At 36.2% G+C, this 19,477-nt stretch overlaps 2 protein-coding genes across 2 annotated transcripts in view; one reads left to right on the top strand and one right to left on the bottom strand.

Annotated features, from left to right (window-relative positions):
* The window catches only part of LOC136830532 (junctional adhesion molecule B-like), a 651,645-nt gene that overhangs the window by 445,949 nt on the left and 186,219 nt on the right, over positions 1-19,477 (top strand). The gene's annotated exons all lie outside the window — the stretch shown is intronic.
* The window catches only part of LOC136836527 (uncharacterized), an 82,440-nt gene that overhangs the window by 16,304 nt on the left and 46,659 nt on the right, over positions 1-19,477 (bottom strand). The gene's annotated exons all lie outside the window — the stretch shown is intronic.

Here is a 19,477-nt window from a genome sequence, read left to right as displayed (position 1 = left end):
AAGAGAGAGAGAGGAAAGAAACCCTGGGGAAAGAGAGAGAGAGAGAGAAATTCGACTGAAAATTGAGGAGGGAGTAAGAGAGACTAGAAGAGAAGAAGGCTGTACGAGAGAGAACGAATATTTTTTTCTATTATAGAGAGATGATTAAGGAAGGAAGACTCACTCAGAGTTAAAGAGGAAAAAATATTTTTGATTGGAAGGAGAAAGAGAAAGAAGCCTCTAGAACGAGAATATCAGAAATACCAGACAGCGTAAGAGATGGAAAGAACGAAATATTTTTGAGAGTGAAATAAAGAATGGAAGAATAAAAGGGCGATGAGAGGTAGAGAAATGGAAGATAAGCGAATAAAGGAGGAGAGAAGGACAAGAGATTCATAAAGCCCGGGAGGGTCAGAGAAAGGGAGACAGGAAGGAGGCTATGTTTTTAATTAAAGAAACCGACATAAAAGGCTGAGAAAGAGAGAGAGGAAGTAAGAACGACAGCAAAAGTGAGAGAGAGTGAAAGAGATTTTTGGTTCAGACCAGGGCTCTTATATTCGTCTGTGCCTGCTCTTGCCTTTTATCCGTTTAAAGATACTCCATTTTTCCGGTCCCATTCAAGACGGCTTTAGTCAAGGTCCGAGTTTGTTTGTTTTTGTCATTTTCGTTGTGGGCAGGAGGTCTCTGTCTCATGCTGCTCCGGTATAAGGCTTATTCATTCGGTCGAGCTTTAACTTCAAGCCTTCACGTTTAACGTTTTAATTTTAGGTTTAACTTTTCGGCTCCTGCTTAACTTTTCAAATTAGATTCAATTTTTTTTTTTCAGGTTTAGTCTTTCCTTTTATGTCGTAAGTTTTCTGTTTAGTTTCAATTATCAAAGCTGTGTCAGTGTTTGATTTGTGGCATAAAAATTAGAAACTTTCTGTTGAAAAATGGACCTTAAAAAGTTCAAGATTCATATTAGTGTCTAACATTTACAAACTATGCAGACAACATAACTGAATTCAAAATGAAAACTTAATTTGGCCTGCGTCCTGCAACTATGACGATTTTTTAATTAGGAAATCAACTTGGAACTGGGAGGATGTGCGCTGTTGCAATTATACTTATGATTCAATAAAGTTAGTATAGCCGCGGCATCGTAAAAAAGATTGTATTGAAATACAAAGGCTAATAAATCAGCCAGGGCGTAGTTTGTTCAATAAATTATCGTAATTGCCAAGGACCTGGGGACGCACGTCGATGAACAATGTAAGCAAACGAAGGATGTTAGTTCCTCTCGTTTGTTTAAGCCAGTTTCTAAATTTCTTAAGGATTATTCATTTTATTTCCAAATTCGGATTCATGACACTCTGGGCAAAGCGTATCCAAAATTTTGTGTTAGGAAGTCGAAGTTCATTGTGTGTTTGCCTTTAAATTTATACACACGAAAAAACATATATAGTTGACAATATTTTAACCAGTATATTCTATATATATATATATATATATATATATATATATATATATATATATATATATATGTGTGTGTGTGTGTGTGTGTGTGTGTGTGTGTGTGTGTGTGTGTGTGTGTGTGTGTGTGTGTGTGTGTGTGTATGCACACACACACATATATACACACATATATATATATATATATATATATATATATATATATATATATATATATATATATATATATATATATATATATATATATACGTTGGGTTTCTATATTTTGTTTCGTCGTTTGTGTTCAAGGCTCATAGGCTCGAAAACCATGAAGTCTTTGCATCTGTCAAATAAAACAAACTCATACATATATATCTATATATATTTATATATATATATAAATAAAATATAATATATATATATATATATATATATATATATATATATGTGTGTGTGTGTGTGTGTTTGTGTGTGTGTATAAAAATGCGTTTGTTTCATTTGTAATAGATGCAAGGACCTCATGACTTTTCGATTTTCTCACTTAAAGGCCTTGAACCCAAATGAGGAAACAGATGCAGAAACCCAAACTCCTATGCACGATATGTCAAGGTGAATTTACCTTTAGCCACTCGCAGAGAGAGAGAGAGAGAGAGAGAGAGAGAGAGAGAGAGAGAGATACCAGACCCTTCCTTTACGCATGTACAAAAAAATGACATTAGCAAATCGTTATACAGAGAAAATGTTTCATTTGCTTGCGAGACAAACTCTCTCTCTCTCTCTCTCTCTCTCTCTCTCTCTCTCTCTCTCTCTCTCTCTCTCTCTCTCTCTCTCTCCTGGAGAGAGGTGAATGGCATATTACTCAGACTCAGACGAAGTTAAGAAATCCAAGATGAAAAAAGGAGAGATTCAAAGAGCCGTTCGGCGATAGCCAAGGGGAAAATAACCCTACTGTTTGATGCCGTGGTTATTTTCCTTAATGGAAAAGTCATGCAACTGGCATTTTCTTTTATGATTGCAATGGAGAACATCCCGAGGTTGAAATTGCTTTTATGGATATTAAAAGCTCGAACAATGTGAATAAAATTCACTCTGAAACTTCTCCACTCGCGTTCCCTGTACTACTTAGTTTGCTAATGAAGTCTGCAAAGGGGTTAAGGGCTCCCCAGTCGTCTGCACATTTGTTTGTTTCCGTGTTTCTAAGAATTTCGCAAACGTTACTGGCTGATTTCTGCGAAATTCCGAGGATTGCTGTCCGTTTGTTAGTTACCGTTACTCGGAATTTGTATGATAATCCATATTCCCGATCGTAGATTTGAAATGATATTTCCGATAAGGCAGCCATATTGCAACAACTGTTGAAGCTTTCACATGATGGATATATACTGAAGATAAACAGTGAGAAATGTCAGGCTTTTGGGGTATTTTGTGTAATTGAAGGATGTAATCCACAAAGCCCTGGAGGGAGCTCTCTTGGTGCTTAAATATGTCATACCATCTCCATTGCGTGAACTTATCCAACTAAAATAGTTTTACCCGGAGGGTGATACATTAAGTCCTTGGGGAGATCCAAGCCATGGCCTGTATTGAACAGAAGCGAAGTCTTTTGCATGGTAATTGTATATTACTTCTCTGGGAGCCACTGCATTCGAAGGGGGCAGAGGAAGTAAATGCAAATGAAAAGAGAAAACAGAGGGACTGCGTGACTACTGTAACTTTACCTATTATTTTTTAGCAATAGTTCTTTCACACACCTCACTCCATTTTCCGACCACCAAACTTACACCTCACTCCACTTTCCAACCACCAACCTTATACCTCACTCCACTTTCCAAACACCAACCTTACACCTCACTCCACTTTCCAACCACCAACCTTATACCTCACTCCACTTTCCAAACACCAACCTTACACCTCACTCCACTTTCCAACCACCAACCTTACACCTCACTCCACTTTCCAACCACCAACCTTATACCTCACTCCACTTTCCAACCACCAACCTTACACCTCACTCCACTTTCCAACCACCAACCTTACACCTCACTCCACTTTCCAACCACCAACCTTATACCTCACTCCACTTTCCAACCACCAACCTTACACCTCACTCCACTTTCACTTTCCAACCACCAACCTTACACCTCACTCCACTTTCCAACCAGCAACCTTACACCTCACTCCACTTTCCAACCACCAACCTTATATCTCACTCCACTTTCCAACCACCAACCTTACACCTCACTCCACTTTCCAACCACCAACCTTACACCTCACTCCACTTTCCAACCACCAACCTTATCGTAGCCAGGATCAAGGTTTGTTGGCATATATGGCCTCAAAATGCGTTCGACGCCTTTTCTTCCGTGACTGTCGGTTCCGGTCCAGTGTCTCGTTTGGTATTTTTAGGGGGTGATCCGAATATTTTCCTGTCCCAGTATCAAACTATTGCCAAAAAAACAACCCATTGCCATTTCCAAGGGGCTATTTCATTGTGCAGTGACCCAGTGACTAAGGACCAGTCAGTTGCTTTGGCCAGAACCATTGCAGTGCTCTCAGAACCAGTGCTTTGATCAAGAACCAGTACGTTTCTCGATAACCACTCCATTTTTCATCAGTTCCGGTTCCGAATCTAGTGGCCGAATATTCGGATCTCTAGTGCTTTCACTCTCTGAAGGGTTTGGCTTTTCTCTCTCTCTCTTCATGTTAGGACACACTCCTCATTCTTTTTGCCTTTTAGTTGCTTTGCAGCATCCCTTTCGGGAAATCTCGAGGGCAACAGTAAATAATATAGTTATATTGAAAGGGACGTTATTTTCAATGTATCTTTTAAAAGTCCTCTTTGGTTTTATTTCTTTTTATTCGTTTTAGTGGGATTTCCTTTCCGACTTTCAGTGTTCATTGATCCAGCTTCATAGAATATGCATTTTTTTTTTATTAAATTGTTTACTGGCCGGTTTTGGTGTATATTGAAATATAAGGCGTTATTAAATTTCAAGCAAGCACTTGACATTGCGCTTTTTTTTTTTTTTTATTAAAATCAACACGTTATCATCTGTTATCGAAACAGAATAATGGCTGGCAAATAAAATAGATTTGGTTGGTTTTCAATTAACTTTTTTTGGGGGGCTCTATTATTTACTCAGCACAAGCGAAAAACAAAAGCATCCACCAGCAGGATTCGATGCCCTTTTTCAGTTCTGGCTTTGCATTGGATACTCTGGGGAACTGTAATCAAATTGGTCCAAAAGGTATTTGCATCTGCAGTGTAGAGTTGCGAAACACTGCACCATTGTCATCATCAGCATATCCCAATAAAATGGAATAAAGTCCAATGTTACTCAACGGCAATGACGATGTTCCTCAGTTAGGTGGTCAGTGCGGTGATGATCGCTTTTCCGTTGTCCTTCAGAGTCGAACTTGTTGCGTCAAAAGAAGAAAATGATAAAGATAACAGAGAGAGAGAGGCGTGTGTATAAGTAAATATATATATATATATATATATATATATATATATATATATATATATATATATATATATATATATATATATATATATATATATATATATATATATATATATATATATATATATATATATATATATATATATATATATATATATATATATATATATATATATATATGTGTGTGTCTGTGTGTGCGTGTGTTTGTATGTGAGAGAGAGAGAGAGAGAGAGAGAGAGAGAGAGAGAGAGAGACTAAGTTATAAAAATAAAATCTCGTTAGTAAAACAGAAAATAGTATCTCTTATAATTATAAAGCGTAAAGAATCTAGACTTATTGTTACTAAAAGGTTTTCCTCGCGTTGTTTGCTAGAAAGCAAAACAGAGGATGCTGCCATTTATATGATGATGCAACGTTGGATGAATCGGTAACAGATGTCAATTACTGTATTGATAAACGAACGTCCTCGACGAAGGACGCTTCCGGTTGTAGGTCAGCTTCTAACAAAAACGGAATTATTTTTTTTTTCGCGCATCTTCTCTTGGCATGTATGAAGAGAGGATTCAGTATGGCATGTTCCTGGATGAATTGACTCGAATCCTGTTTTAATAAAGGGAGATGTGCATTTATACATATCCGAACCAGTTATATTGTCCTTTGTAAAAGATATGTGCTTGGATATCTCGTCGCGTTTTCTTTAATGGGACTGCGAAAGGCACTGGCGCGCAGTGTTGTATTTTTCTGAATGACGAGTAGATTTCGTCCTTCTTGTTTTACTTATAACGATTGTTGAACTAACACATTTTTTTTATACTCTCAAAGTAAATCGTGATAAAAAGTAAGTGCTTTTGCTCTTTTGTTTTCAAAAGCTTATTCGTAACTTCAGAATAATCATTTGAGAAAAGACCACTTGTATTGAAAACACTGACATTTCGCCATACAGAATGCAACTGGATTTCATCGTTGTGAAATCAAAATAAATAATAGTACTAATAGCAAGCTGCTAATGAACTCCACGTTTAACTGACACAAAATCTTGAACAACAAACGTATCAAGCTACGTGACGCACTTGATGTATTGTGATTAGGCTACGATGCAACTACAAATTTAGGCGAATATTGCCGTTATATTCCGCGGAACAGAAATACTGATAATAATAATAATGCAAAATATATTGCAGTGTACAGCCAAATTTAGATCATGGAAAAATTTATATTTAAGAAAGGTAAAACGTAAGACAGGAACACAACCAATTACGGAAGTTAAAGTTGAAACAGTATGACAGAAGAGGCAATAAATAATTGCATGTCAGTGGTTCCTCTCCTTTACAAATGCTGGTCTTCCATAGCTACACAAACATTAAGCACCCATGATACTTACATTAACGCCATACAGAATTGTTACCCATAATGTAACTTTTCTCACTCATAATAATAATTCTTAAATAAACAAATGTCAAACTGTTCGCTTATGGCTCAAAGCTTTTTATTCTGACTTTTCACAGATATAATCGTCCCTTTTCAAGAGGCAGAATTTAATTCAGCCTTAATGGTTACGCATCCACTTTTTTTCTTTTGGTTTTCGTAATTTTTTACTGTTATTTTGGCGGGTGAAGTTGGTTGTAGAGAGTAACAAGATAATAGTTCTTGCAACATTCACACTGTAATTGTTGAATCGTGAATGGACCCCTGTGTAGAAAATATCCACGGCATTGACTTTTCATCCACGTGCACAGAAGCCTCATTAGCAACAGGTTTACCTCCGTTACAAACACTGCGTCAATCACCTTTTATCTTGCGTCGATTCTTGCGACACCTGGATATGAAAGTCCTTATTTTCAAATACTACTTTCATTCCATATTTACAAAGTATTTGAGTTTTGTTTTCTAGTATTAAAGAATGCCAAGCATTTATACATTGCATTATACCAACGCTTAATTTACTCCATCATCAAGCCCAAATCCTTTTCTGTTTGAATCAGTTGCAAATTTCGAAAGCCAAAGAAAGAGAAAGCTCCAAAACATTATGAAAGGAATCCCTCCTTCCTTATGATATTATCGCAGTATCTCAGACCTCCAACAAGAGCATTGAACCCAAAGCACTATCCCAGTCTAAGATAATATTACCTACAACACTTGTAAAAGCAACTTGACGTCTTCAAGGGCAGAGCAGACAATAAATTAAACTCTTGGCACGAAAGGGAAAGCAAAAAGTTATCGGGTAAATGTAATAAAAAAGAGCATAAGTGTAAAGTAAGTGGGATACGACACTGTTCTCCCTGAAGGAAGAAAATGAAAATCTGTAAATCCAATAATAGCAGATTGTCGCTGCTTGTTTGGGATTTCTGAGAACAGAATAAATAACATACACAAGTATTTTATCAAGACGACAAAAGAGATTCTCTGAATCGTTATATATGTAATTAAACCCGATCTTTTTATTTGATTTTTTTCGTGCATCTAAAAATAAAATCGTAGCGAAACGGTACTTGAGTATCCTATTACCTTGCTCAAAGAACCAGCCCACTCCAACTTAGCTGAGAAGGAAATCGTAATTGCGTGCACACTCTCTGGGGAGAGTAACATTTGTGAGTCAAGACTGGAGGGTATTTGACTTCCGAAAGGCTCTCTTTCCTTCTGACAAAAACAATAAATGCAAAGAAATACAATTTTCTTGAACCGGTTTCTAAGAAGATACTCTGTGAGAAATTAAGTATAAAGAAATTTCTATTCTTATACTCCTCTCTTTATACCTTTATTTCACCAATTAATTTTTCTTTTATTAAGTCCGGGTTGAGATAATGGCATTACAACCCTTAATTTTGCTTTTGATTTTGCGAGGGAGGCTTAAGGAGCAAAAAGATAACTATTACAATGTAACATCAATCCTAATTTTTCTGACTGTTTTATCTCCCTCCTGGCATACGTAAATTCAGCGTTGTATAAATGTACATTCGTCATAAAGCCTTTGTATTTTTCCCAGCTCTGTTGTTATTTGTGATTTGACAGAAACTGTTGCAGTAGCCCTTTAACTGTGAAAAAATAAGTTATTATTGTCATCGATTCAAAACAAAATTACAACTCACCAAAATGGGTTATATACCTTTATAAAAGTGTGAAACAGACCCACAACTTTGGAAAAAATTATGATCTATAAAATTACCTCTCTCTCTCTCTCTCTCTCTCTCTCTCTCTCTCTCTCTCTCTCTCTCTCTCTCTGTTTATCGAACTGGTGCACAAAAACGAGAGGCGCCACCCGATTTAGTAGAAACAGAATCTTCCCGTCCTCTTTAGAAACAAGGACCAGCCCGGATCTGAAATTCTCAAACTTCGGACCAGCTCGCCTTTATCGCCTGGCGATCTTTCCCCTGATGGGGTGTTAAGCTCTTTTTGGTAGCTCTTTCGTTATATTCTGTGAGCAACTTCTTGGCTGCATCTCTGCCTAGTAGCACTTTCATTACTTTTTTACGCATAGCCCCCGTTATATTTTTGGTAGCGCTTTCGTTATAATTTTATTATTATCGCGTCGTTATATTACTTACAAGGGCACTTTCGTCGTATTTATGTTCACGGTTTCGCAAAAATCTTATTACTGTTGCTTTCGTTACTCGCTTTTATAGTGGAATTTCCATGATACGCCTGGCATTGTTAGTATATCAGCGTTTGTTTATATCGTTTAGCTCTTCGTTATAGTCTGTTCAGCAAAGCTTTCTTCATGTACAGTACATTCTTGAAACGCTTTTGTTCCGATACATAATATGCTTTCCCGTTATCGTTTCACTGCTCCAAAACCAAATTAACAATTAGATTATATTACCTGCTCTTCCAATCTCCATGTCAAGTATTGTTCGGTAATCACTGATTTGGAATTCCCTCATTGATTCCATTTCTTAAGCTTCTGCCAAGAAGGCTATGTTCTGGGTCGGTTTGTTTGCCTGTTTGTTCATTAACAGAATTTACGTTCAAATTTTTACGAAAATTTTCCTGAGTTTGGCTGTTGCTGGCAACAGTGGGTGAAAAGAAATGACTTGAACCAAGCGCTTTCATGTATTTCTACACCTCATCAGGGTTCAGACACAAGTACCATGGAGACAAGTACAGAGCCACAAGAAGACTTCGTGGCAAAACAAACTTGTTTTAAAACTCCCTTTGTTTCTGAAAATTGCACCAGCTTTATTTAAACATAGGCTGATATTTAATAAATTGTCACAGTCTTTTTTAATTGTACATGATTCTATTAAATTTCTTTTCACTAGATCTTTACAAAACATAATTTCCTTCGATTCTGTTTAATTAATACCATGATTACTGTTATTCATATGTGCAAATAATGCATTCGGCATATTAGCTGTTCTTACACTATATTTAAGTTGTTTCAGTCGAACAGCCAGCGTCTTCCTACTTCTATCACATTGCTTACACGGAGTCTTATAAATAAATCCTGCTTCATTTCTCTGTGAATTTCTGATTAATAAGTTTTAATAGTCCCTATTGTTTCCAACGCAACATTGATACCCAGTGGCTTGACCTGTCTCAGGATATTATTAAAATCAGGATGTTATTTTAAACAAGCATAAAAAGGAAGCACTAGAAGGTTTTTGTTTTCGAACTCTTGAGTTTGTGTCAATCCGTAAAACTTTTTTCGGGCTTTATAAAGTGTGTTTTCAATAAGACTGTTTGGATACCTCGAATTGCCTGCAATTTCGCGTATCTTGTCAAGTTCTTGATCTAAAAATTCCGGGCTACTGACCCGCGGTGCCCTTAAGAACATAATAGAAAAAAGTTCAGTCTTAGTTTTAAATGAATGGTTAGAATAAAAGTGAACATAAGAACATATGTTTGTGGGGTTTCCATAGACAGAATGTTTGAACTTTCTGTCAGCTCTGTGTACCAACACGTCTAAAAATGGCGGTTTTCCGTCCTCTTCCCTCTCAAGGGTTAACTTTACAGAAGGTACTTTGTGCATTAAATTTACTGAGAAAGTTGTTTATGTTCCTTTTTACTGGCCAAGAACAAAAGATGTCATCCACATGTCGTAACTATAACACGCCTCTTGGTAAAGAGTTCGGTAAATATTTTCTCTCGGAAAAACCCCATATATACTAAGTATTGGAGAAAGAGGATTTCCCATGAACGTACCGAATTTCTGCTCACAATAGTTACCGTTTAAAGTAAGCATGCAGCCTTTGATACACAGTTTTATTAAGTTCAATTAAAGCTGTGTGTGGCAGTAAAAACACATGCTTTTTTCATATCATCGTCTTAGAACTCTAACAGGTCGTCTATTGGCACATTTGTAAAGAGAGAAGTAACGTCGAAACTCATCATTATAAAATCATAATTTGGGTTAAAGTTATTAAGGCGACTGTTAAAATCTACGTTATTTTCAAGAGAATATCCCGAGGCAGTTCCCATTAGTGGTGCAAGTATTTCAACCAAACATTTTGATAGTTTGTATGCAAATAACCCACAGCACTTAAAATAGGTCTCTGTGGGTTACTTGTTTATGGCTAGATATTTGGAGAGATAGAAAGTCTGTTGATTTGGGCTTTTGGATAGTATGTCAGTTTGTGAATTTTTGGGCGAGAAAATCCTGTTAATTTATGATTGTTTGTAAAGAGCTATGCTAGATTGATGTTTTAGCTAACAGGAATGTAATTTAAGGAGAATAGGACTGTTGAAAGGTGCATTGTTGCGCCTGGTGGAGGCATGCAATCTTGTGTCCTATGCTTCCCCTTATTTTTTCTCAACCTTTTTTCTTTTCTTCTCTACACCACTATTTTGTTCAACCTTCAATTTCTTTCTGTCCCAATCCCTTTTTTTTTTTTTGTCTCATTTTTCTCTTCCTTCTCTTCATCATTTCATTTATTCCTTCTCCTCACTTACCTCTTACTCATTCTGCTTTCTTGTTTCTCTTCTTAATACTAATCATTCTCCTCCTTCCTCATTTCTTATCTTTTCTTCTGTTGAGCTACTTCCTACTTCCTTTCTTTTCATTTTCCCTAATCTCCCTCATTTATCTCCTTATTTATTATTTCCGCTTTCTCTTCGTCCCATCCCTTCAGTCTGTTTTGTACCCTTCCATATCTTCATCCTTCTCATCATTTTTCTCTCGCTCTGTACGTTTCCTTTCATCTTATTGTCCTTATTTCGCTATCTTCTGTAATTTTTCTGTCTCTCTCCTTTATATTCCCTTTTTTTGTCCAACTTTCTTCCTCACTCTTTCTGTCCATTTCCTTCCTTTCTCCCTCAGTGTAGTTCATTCTCCATTTCTTTTTCTTCCTCTTTTTGATATTTTTTTCTCTCCTCGTTTTTCTGCCTTCAACCCCGGCCCCCCCTCTTTTTTTAACTTCCTTTCTCCATGAGTATTTATTGCATTATTCTTTCTAATCTCCCTTCCTTCTTCCAGACTTTCTTTTCCGTTTCCTGTTTTTTTTTTCTCCCTCTCTCTTTCCTCGCCGTCCTACTTTCCTTCCTTTTTTTTTTTCCAAAACTTTTATTTCTCCTTTCGTTCCTCCTATTTACTCAGCCTTTTTCCCTTGCAAATCTTTTCCATTTTTTTCGTACTTCTCTCCTCGCTATATTCTTTTCCTCTTTTACATTTACCCCCCATCCATCATTCATATTTCCTTTCTCGATTCTCTCATGTTACCTTCACTCCGTTCCATCGCCATCATCCCCTTTCCGTTTTTCCCTTCTTCCTTTCGACCCTTTTCAATAAGGAAGGAAGATCCAATTCACTTCTTTGAAGTAGCCTGGCTAGCTGTAGCTACAGAGAGAGAGAGAGAGAGAGAGAGAGAGAGAGAGAGAGAGAGAGAGAGAGAATGCTTCATTTCATATCATTATTCGTTGTGACCCCTTGCAATGCACCCCTTCGCCTTTCGGCGGCACAGACCCTTTGGCACCCCCTAGTTCGACTCGGTGGAATCATCATATTATATTAGTCATTGGGAATCACAAACCGGGGCTGATGTTCTTTTATTTTCAGTTGTTGTATAAGCAATGACTTTGGCGCTACGTTTCTGATCTTGCACACTGATTCCTGCTTCATGCTTATTACTGCCTTCCTGTTCTTATGGTCGTTGTAATGATATATATATATATATATATATATATATATATATATATATATATATATATATATATATATATATATATATATATATATATATATATATATATATATATATATATATATATATATATATATATATAGACACACACATACATACATACATACACACACACAATATTTAGAACATTCACTGCATGCGTATTTTGCATACTTTCTCAATCAGGCCCTTTTGATTCTTCAGTTATTATTGGGAGGCATTTGCAGGGTAGCAAGTGGCACAATATTCTCCATGTTGTATTGTGTTCGTTAATGATTCCTGCATGCGATTTTCCACTGGAATATCCTGCTTATTCTTTATTGCAATTCAAAGCAACTTTGGACAAATGTACAGATGGAAATTCCAGTGACAAATTTTCTGAGTCAATTGTGTTTGCACATTCCAAGAACAAAATGAACCACGGAGACTATTTTGCTATTTCCTATCCTTTCGATGACTGTATGTTCACTGAAAAGAATACATTATATGTATATGCACACAAACACACACACACACATATATATACAGTATAAATATATATATATATATATATATATATATATATATATATATATATATATATATATATATATATATATATATATATATATATGTATATATGCATGTATGTACGTATGTCTTACATATATCTTTTTAGGATGTGATTGCTGACATAATACCCTTTTCCACCCTAGTTACTACCTACAACGTACATAATACAAAGCTTGGATCTAAAGGGGCCAATGGGATTTAAGCGGAACATGCCTTAAGCGTCCCGGCTGGGCGCAGTTTTAAATTCGTGGTCCCTCGCTACTCGCTGGTAAGTCTGGTTTTCTAAAATATTAAAAGTGAAATGAAAAACAGCACCCCAAATATTGCATTAGAAGATCTTTATCGAAGCTAAATTGAATTACGAGGACAGGTTAAATGTAATTATCTATTCAATAGAGATTAATAATAGAGAGATGATTGAATAAACTGGACAGACTGAACGGATGCACAAAAGAAAAAAGAGAGGTGAGGAGAGAGTTGAACAAAAAGCCATGAAAATATCAACACGTGTGCCGGGTTATGAAGAGTTATGACCTCGCAAGCGAAAGTACTAGGAACCTGTAATCAGTCCATTCCACGCTTCTATTAAGCGTGTGCAGCACGCAGCCTTGAAATTAATAAGGGGATATAAGAGGTTATGCCTGATGCGTTTTACTTTCACAGAGAGCCTGCCACTCTCGTTCGATAAGTCATGAAAAAGGAAAACGTCTGGAAGAATAAAACCCTGCACCTCAGACCCTTCGTTTTTGCATTGCACACACATACACGTATATATACATATGTATATATATATATATATATATATATATATATATATATATATATATATATATATATATATATATATATATGTATATATATACATACATACATATGTTTGTGTGCGGGTTGTGTGTTCATTTTTATTTTCTATCCGGATCTCAGTGACTTCAGAGTATACGAAATATCTATAAATATACGAAAGAATAGTACCCGAGACATTCTTGATACATACGTATGATATATATATATATATATATATATATATATATATATATATATATATATATATATATATACAGTATATATATGTGTGTGTATGTGTTTATGTATATATCTATATATATTGAATGCATGCATGGGCGTGTACGTTTGCCTTTGTATGTTTATATACAGAAGTTGTATGCTGTACCACGTTTTAAATACCGAACCAACTGATGAATGGTTCAGGCGGTTATTTATCAGCCATGTGAGATGAGCATTCTCAGAAAGAACGAGATAAAAAAGATGTTAGTGCTTCTGCCATGGATTTGCATGCTGAAATATTTATTCTTCTCTTTTTGAGATGAAACAGTCTTTGAATGCAGTCAAAACCTGATGAGAAAGTAGGAAATAAGTGAGCTGGACAGTGTTCTCAGACATCTTATATTACGCGTCTTGAAAGAGGAGTGATTAAGGAAGAGTAAGGGAAAAATAGGTAACATCTTTGTCATTAGTAAAGTGGGAAATATAAAGTCATATCTGAAGAGCTGGAAGGGATGGAAGTAGGGGAAATAACTAGAGCTAAAATTAGATCAAAATTAAAGAGTTGGAAATAAACGGTAGAGGGAAAGTTACACATGACTCTTATGAAAGAGTTGTGTAAGTGAGATGAAAAAAAAAAAAGATTCAAGGACGGCGCTGTGAAGTGGAGATAAAAAAAATACCAAATGAAGAAATAAAACCTGACGGTTCGTTAAGTGTCTATTGTTAGTTGCCTAAAAAAAAGCTCTGATGTATTTATATGGCGTTATTTATGGGCCTGCGAGACCATAAGGGAATGAAAAATATCTTGATCGTTCAAAATGACAAAAGGGGGGAGCGATGTTTATGGCAAATATATCATCATAATGATAGACTTGGTTTTTTGGTTAATTAGAAAAGGTAATAAATTTTCAGTATCGCTGAAAGAAGCCTTAGATATATAGGGCTAAGGAAAAAAAAATACAGATATAAAGACATTTTGTATTGGTTTTCTTCTTACCGATACGAAGTTCGAAGTTCCCTGGCAGTGGATTGTGGGGCGTCGTTGATCGGCAGATGTATAGTATATGTAACCGATAGTGTTAAACATTTAAATGCCAAGAAAGAAGAATGAAGATATCTGAAAAGAAGACAGGTGGTATTTTCTTTTGATAGTCAGATTTCACGAACATGAGTTATGATAAAACTTTAAAAGGTGTATATACATACGTACATATATACATACATAAACACACATATATATACACAGAACTTGTTTCAGAAGAATATTAACGTAGTACAAAATATAAACAGATATATGACCACGAATTCTCTTAAAAGTACCTTAGAGTAAAGGTGAGATCTTGCAGCCTCCATTGTTAAGCTTTCTCTCATGGTCAAGTACACTGTATCCGCACACACATACACACACACACACACACACACACACACACACACACACACATATATATATATATATATATATATATATATATATATATATATATATATATAGATAGATAGATAGATAGGTAGGTAAGTAGACAGAGAGAGCGAGAGAGAGAGAGAAGCGATGTAGGACTGTCTCCTGAAAAATTATCTGTACCTCGGTTGTTACCAGTTTATCATATACCTTGTATCACTACTGTTTTGTGTTGCAACCAGAGTAGAAGAGGCGTATATATATATATATATATATATATATATATATATATATATATATATATATATATATATATATATATATATATATATATGTGTGTGTGTGTGTGTGTGTGTGTGTGTGTGTGTGTGTATATATATATATGTGTGTGTGTGGTTTGTGTGTGTGTGGGCAGAGAGAAAGAGAAGTGAGAGTTTAATGGTCACATTTATCATTTGATTGTATTGTCATGGGGAACCACTGATCTTTCAACTTTTTTATATCTTACTATTTCTGGGAGGCGCTCTCTGGTGAATCATTAAAACCCGAAAGAAAGAATATTGAGTTGAGTAAAGTTTGTGCTAAGCCCATTAGACCACCAAGAGAGCTAAGAATTATATATATGCTCATTCATATCTATATCCGATGAATTCAGATACATTTCACTGCATCAGAATTAAATCCATTCTTAACCATGACGTTGAGTGCATTCCAAAGTCTGATTTGTTTAAAAACGCATATACCGTCCTCTATGTTAGATTTTACCGTAGTTTCTCTTATCTTTTCTTGGGAGTTTGCATCAGTAACACTTTAAAATTTCCGGGTTCCAGCACTGAAATGGAAGAGAAGATAAAGAAGAACCAAGAGTACTTGGCTACTTGTTTCATAAAGTTGACCATAGACCTAATCTACTTAATGACAAGTCAAGGGGCCTATACACTCTCGTTCACCCTCCTTCCTCTGGGCACTTCTTGGAAGACGCGGTTGCCAAAGGAAGGATTTCGATCAAACAAAAGGGAAAGTTCTACGCAGCACCGTAAGCTGTCCATTCATGGCTGGTTGTCATTGGCTTATGTCCTGAATATGAAGTGCATGTGTTCACCTTGGCGTCTCTTAAGACTCTTGTGTTGTCTAACAAGTGTTCTAAGATCCCCTTGAGATTGTCTTGCTTTTTTTTTTTTATTTTCTTCCTTCCAGGCGATAGGAAAGTGTTCCAGATATTTTCCTTTGTGTGTGCGTCGGTTTTTGTGTTTAGGTATACGTTCATATTCAAATTTTAGAGATAGGTTAAGGTAATTATGATGTATGCTATCGTACATTTCCTTCAAAGACGGGGAAAAAGTAGTTTAATGCGCTCCTGACATGATTTATGTACACAGATAGCTTTAAAATCTCTAAGAAAAGCTAGACTCCCATGAATTCAAACATTTGGAGAACATCTTAACGAAGGTATTCGAGATGGCTGCATACAGTCTATTTAGTGAAAAAAAAATCCATACATCTGACTGTATAATGCTGACTGGTGGTTACTCCGCCGAACACCGGAGTTGGCTATCTGGCGGCCATTTTAGAATAAAATCTTTCCGGATAAATCCAAGATGAGTTGTTTTAGGAACATCTTCTAAGTGTTCTCAGACTTCCTAACAGATAAATAGTAACATTGCAGAGGAGGTTGTATTGTGGAATATAACACTATATAGAAAAATATTAGATCTCGCATGTGAGGCTTTTCCATGACACCAGTGTCAAGTGAATGAGATTCCTGTAGCCCTATTCCATATGAATAGGGTTCATCTTCTGAATATCAACAACAATAATAATAATATTACTTATGTAAAAAATGGTTTTCATTATTCAACAGACGAGCAGCACCAATTAATTTCACAGAATATGGTTACCAGACCATTATAAAGCTGCAAATATTCAGTAATAATATTTCCATAAATACATTGCCGGGTCCTTAATTATCATTTGAACCAATCCGAAAGTTCCATCTCGTCTCCAGCCTCTCTATTTGTTTATTTTATTACGCTAAACAAAGATGAAAATTGGTTCCTTATTATTGCCTCTTGGTGAAAAGCTGCCAACTAGAGTTTCTTTTGTATGTTAAGTATACATTCATGGGGATACAAAATATTTTCATCCTTCCTCAATGCTGTTCTTTCATCGGAAACCTCAGTTTTAAGTCATTTGCACTGACTATGTATACATACATAGTGTACATACATACCGACACGCATACATAAGAGTAAATAATTGGGGGAACGTACGAAGCCGTATGATGCAATATTGAGAGAAATATCGTTGCCACAGAGACAATCAGTTTGACACTTGGAATTTAACGCCTTGCAAAAATACAGAGTATGTAAGTATTTTCTTGAGAAAAGGGTGCGTGGTAAACCACATATAAACTTAGTGAATGGTTACTGCTAAAGCTTTTCTGGTATTTTTTTAATGCTCGTCCTTATAGAGATAAATGGTGTTTTCAAACCTCTATGTAGAAAGTATTTTATTTGGTTTTCCTTAATTCTGACTGATCGTAATATGTGTAGGGCATCGTCGAATTATATTTTCTTCTGTTATGGTTTTAGATATGGTGCTGGTGTTAATACTGCAATTGACCTTACTCTTCTGGATTCAGTACCTAGACCTCGTTCCCATTGACAGCATGAGGTGTCCGGTTCAGTCCTTTTCTCCTGGCCTTCATATCTGCTTGAACGTTTGGCTTCCCTCCATGTCTCCAGAGTTCTGCGAAATTTATGTGCTTAAAGAGCAAGTCTGCTAAAATGTACAGAGAGGCTTAGGATTTAGCCTGTGGGTTCTCATTTCGTATATTTGGGCCAGGAACAAATTCACACTCACAAACTTCCTCCCAGCGTACATACATACATACATACACGCAAACATAAATATGTGTATGTATATATGTATGCATGTAGATAGGTAGGTAGGTAAAATATACCCAATCAACTTCGTATCCACTGTCGTTAATGGAAGTTTTTATGCTACTAGGACTTAGATCTTTTGTAAATCTTCCATAATAAAATTTCAAGATCTTGTGTAAATCTTCCATAATAAAATTTCGAAATATACTTTTTCTTGCCTTTTTTAACATGGTAGAATGAGAAACGCGAGAAAAACTAATACTGAAGGGAAGTAAGAAAAAAGAGGGGACCCAGAATGAAATAAGAGATGCCATAATCGTATTACGGCATAAGAAGGTATCCTGGGAACTTACCTGACATTACTGTAGAGTAAGATGTTTATAATAGGGGGAGACTAACCAATTGATACGGTTCCGAGAAACAAACTGCCAAAGAAAGATACGAGAAGGAACAGAGAGAGTGAGTGATGGGGGACAGTGTCGAGAGACAAATTGAGAAACAGAGACACGAAACACTGAGAGAGAGAGAGAGAGAGAGAGGAGAGGAGAAAACGTACTGGCATTCGTGCTCTGTTTATGCTACTGCCGTTGAATTTGAAGGTCGACGCTGCGGTATGAGTTGTTGAGAACCCTACTCTCTCTCTCTCATTCTCATTCATTGCCTTGAAGGACTTTAGTCTCTCTCTCTCTCTCTCTCTCTCTCTCTCTCTCTCTCTCGTTTAGTACTGTATTCTCAGTACTTTATTTTTCCTCTTCTTCTTGTGTTTTTCTTTATTACTCTCTCTCTCTCTCTCTCTCTCTCTCTCTCTCTCTCTCTCTCTCTCTCTCTCTCTCTCTCTCTGTTTGTCTTCCAGTACTTTAATTTCTCTCTCTCTCTCTCTCTCTCTCTCTCTCTCTCTCTCTCTCTCTCTCTCTCTCTCTCTCTCAGGTACACGTAGCGTGAAGACTAGATTACATTGCGTTATTCAAAGGAAGAAAAAGGGGAAAAAAGATTTGTGAGGCTTTCCCCCTGAGGTCATGCAGTATTTCTTCTTGCTCGTTCGCTTTTTATTTTTGTTTGTTGGACCTTTCTGATAATCATCGGGGCGAAAGAGCGGCTTCTATGCTTGGGCAAACTAATTTGGTTCCTGTAATTAAGAGGATTTCTTTCGCCTTACTTTTTTTGTACCCGTTTCAAAGCAGCGCTGAAACCACCGAAGGCTCTGCCGAATTTTGTGATGACGTTTCGACATTGGATGAGATTTTTTTTTTTCTTTTCAGTGTTTCGAATATTAAATGAATGTTACGATTTCATCACATTCAATGAATGTCACTCCTAATGTTATATTGTTATGGAATTGTAATTAAATTCGATCCTTTTAGAGTCTTATTGATGTTTTAATTTGTTCATCGGTTTTTCAATGGTACAGGAACCAAGATGGGAAAAGTTGCCCAAAACTACATCGTTCATGCAAGGGAGCACTGAAGTAGGCGGAGAAATCTACATTCTAAAGATGAATGGTACCGGTTGGTTCATGCCAAAATAATCACGGTTTTTGCAAATGGACAGCATTAACTATATCGTAACCATAAGTGCGTTTTTTTTCAAGTTTGCAACTTATACAAGGCTAACGTCCAACTTTAGAGAACTTTAATACCTCTTCTATTTGTA

The sequence above is a fragment of the Macrobrachium rosenbergii genome, chromosome 4, assembly GCF_040412425.1.
Source record: "Macrobrachium rosenbergii isolate ZJJX-2024 chromosome 4, ASM4041242v1, whole genome shotgun sequence".
In the NCBI taxonomy this organism is placed as follows: domain Eukaryota; kingdom Metazoa; phylum Arthropoda; class Malacostraca; order Decapoda; family Palaemonidae; genus Macrobrachium; species Macrobrachium rosenbergii.
The sequence above is the reverse complement of the archived record's forward strand: the minus strand, read 5'-3'. Positions and strand labels throughout refer to the sequence as shown.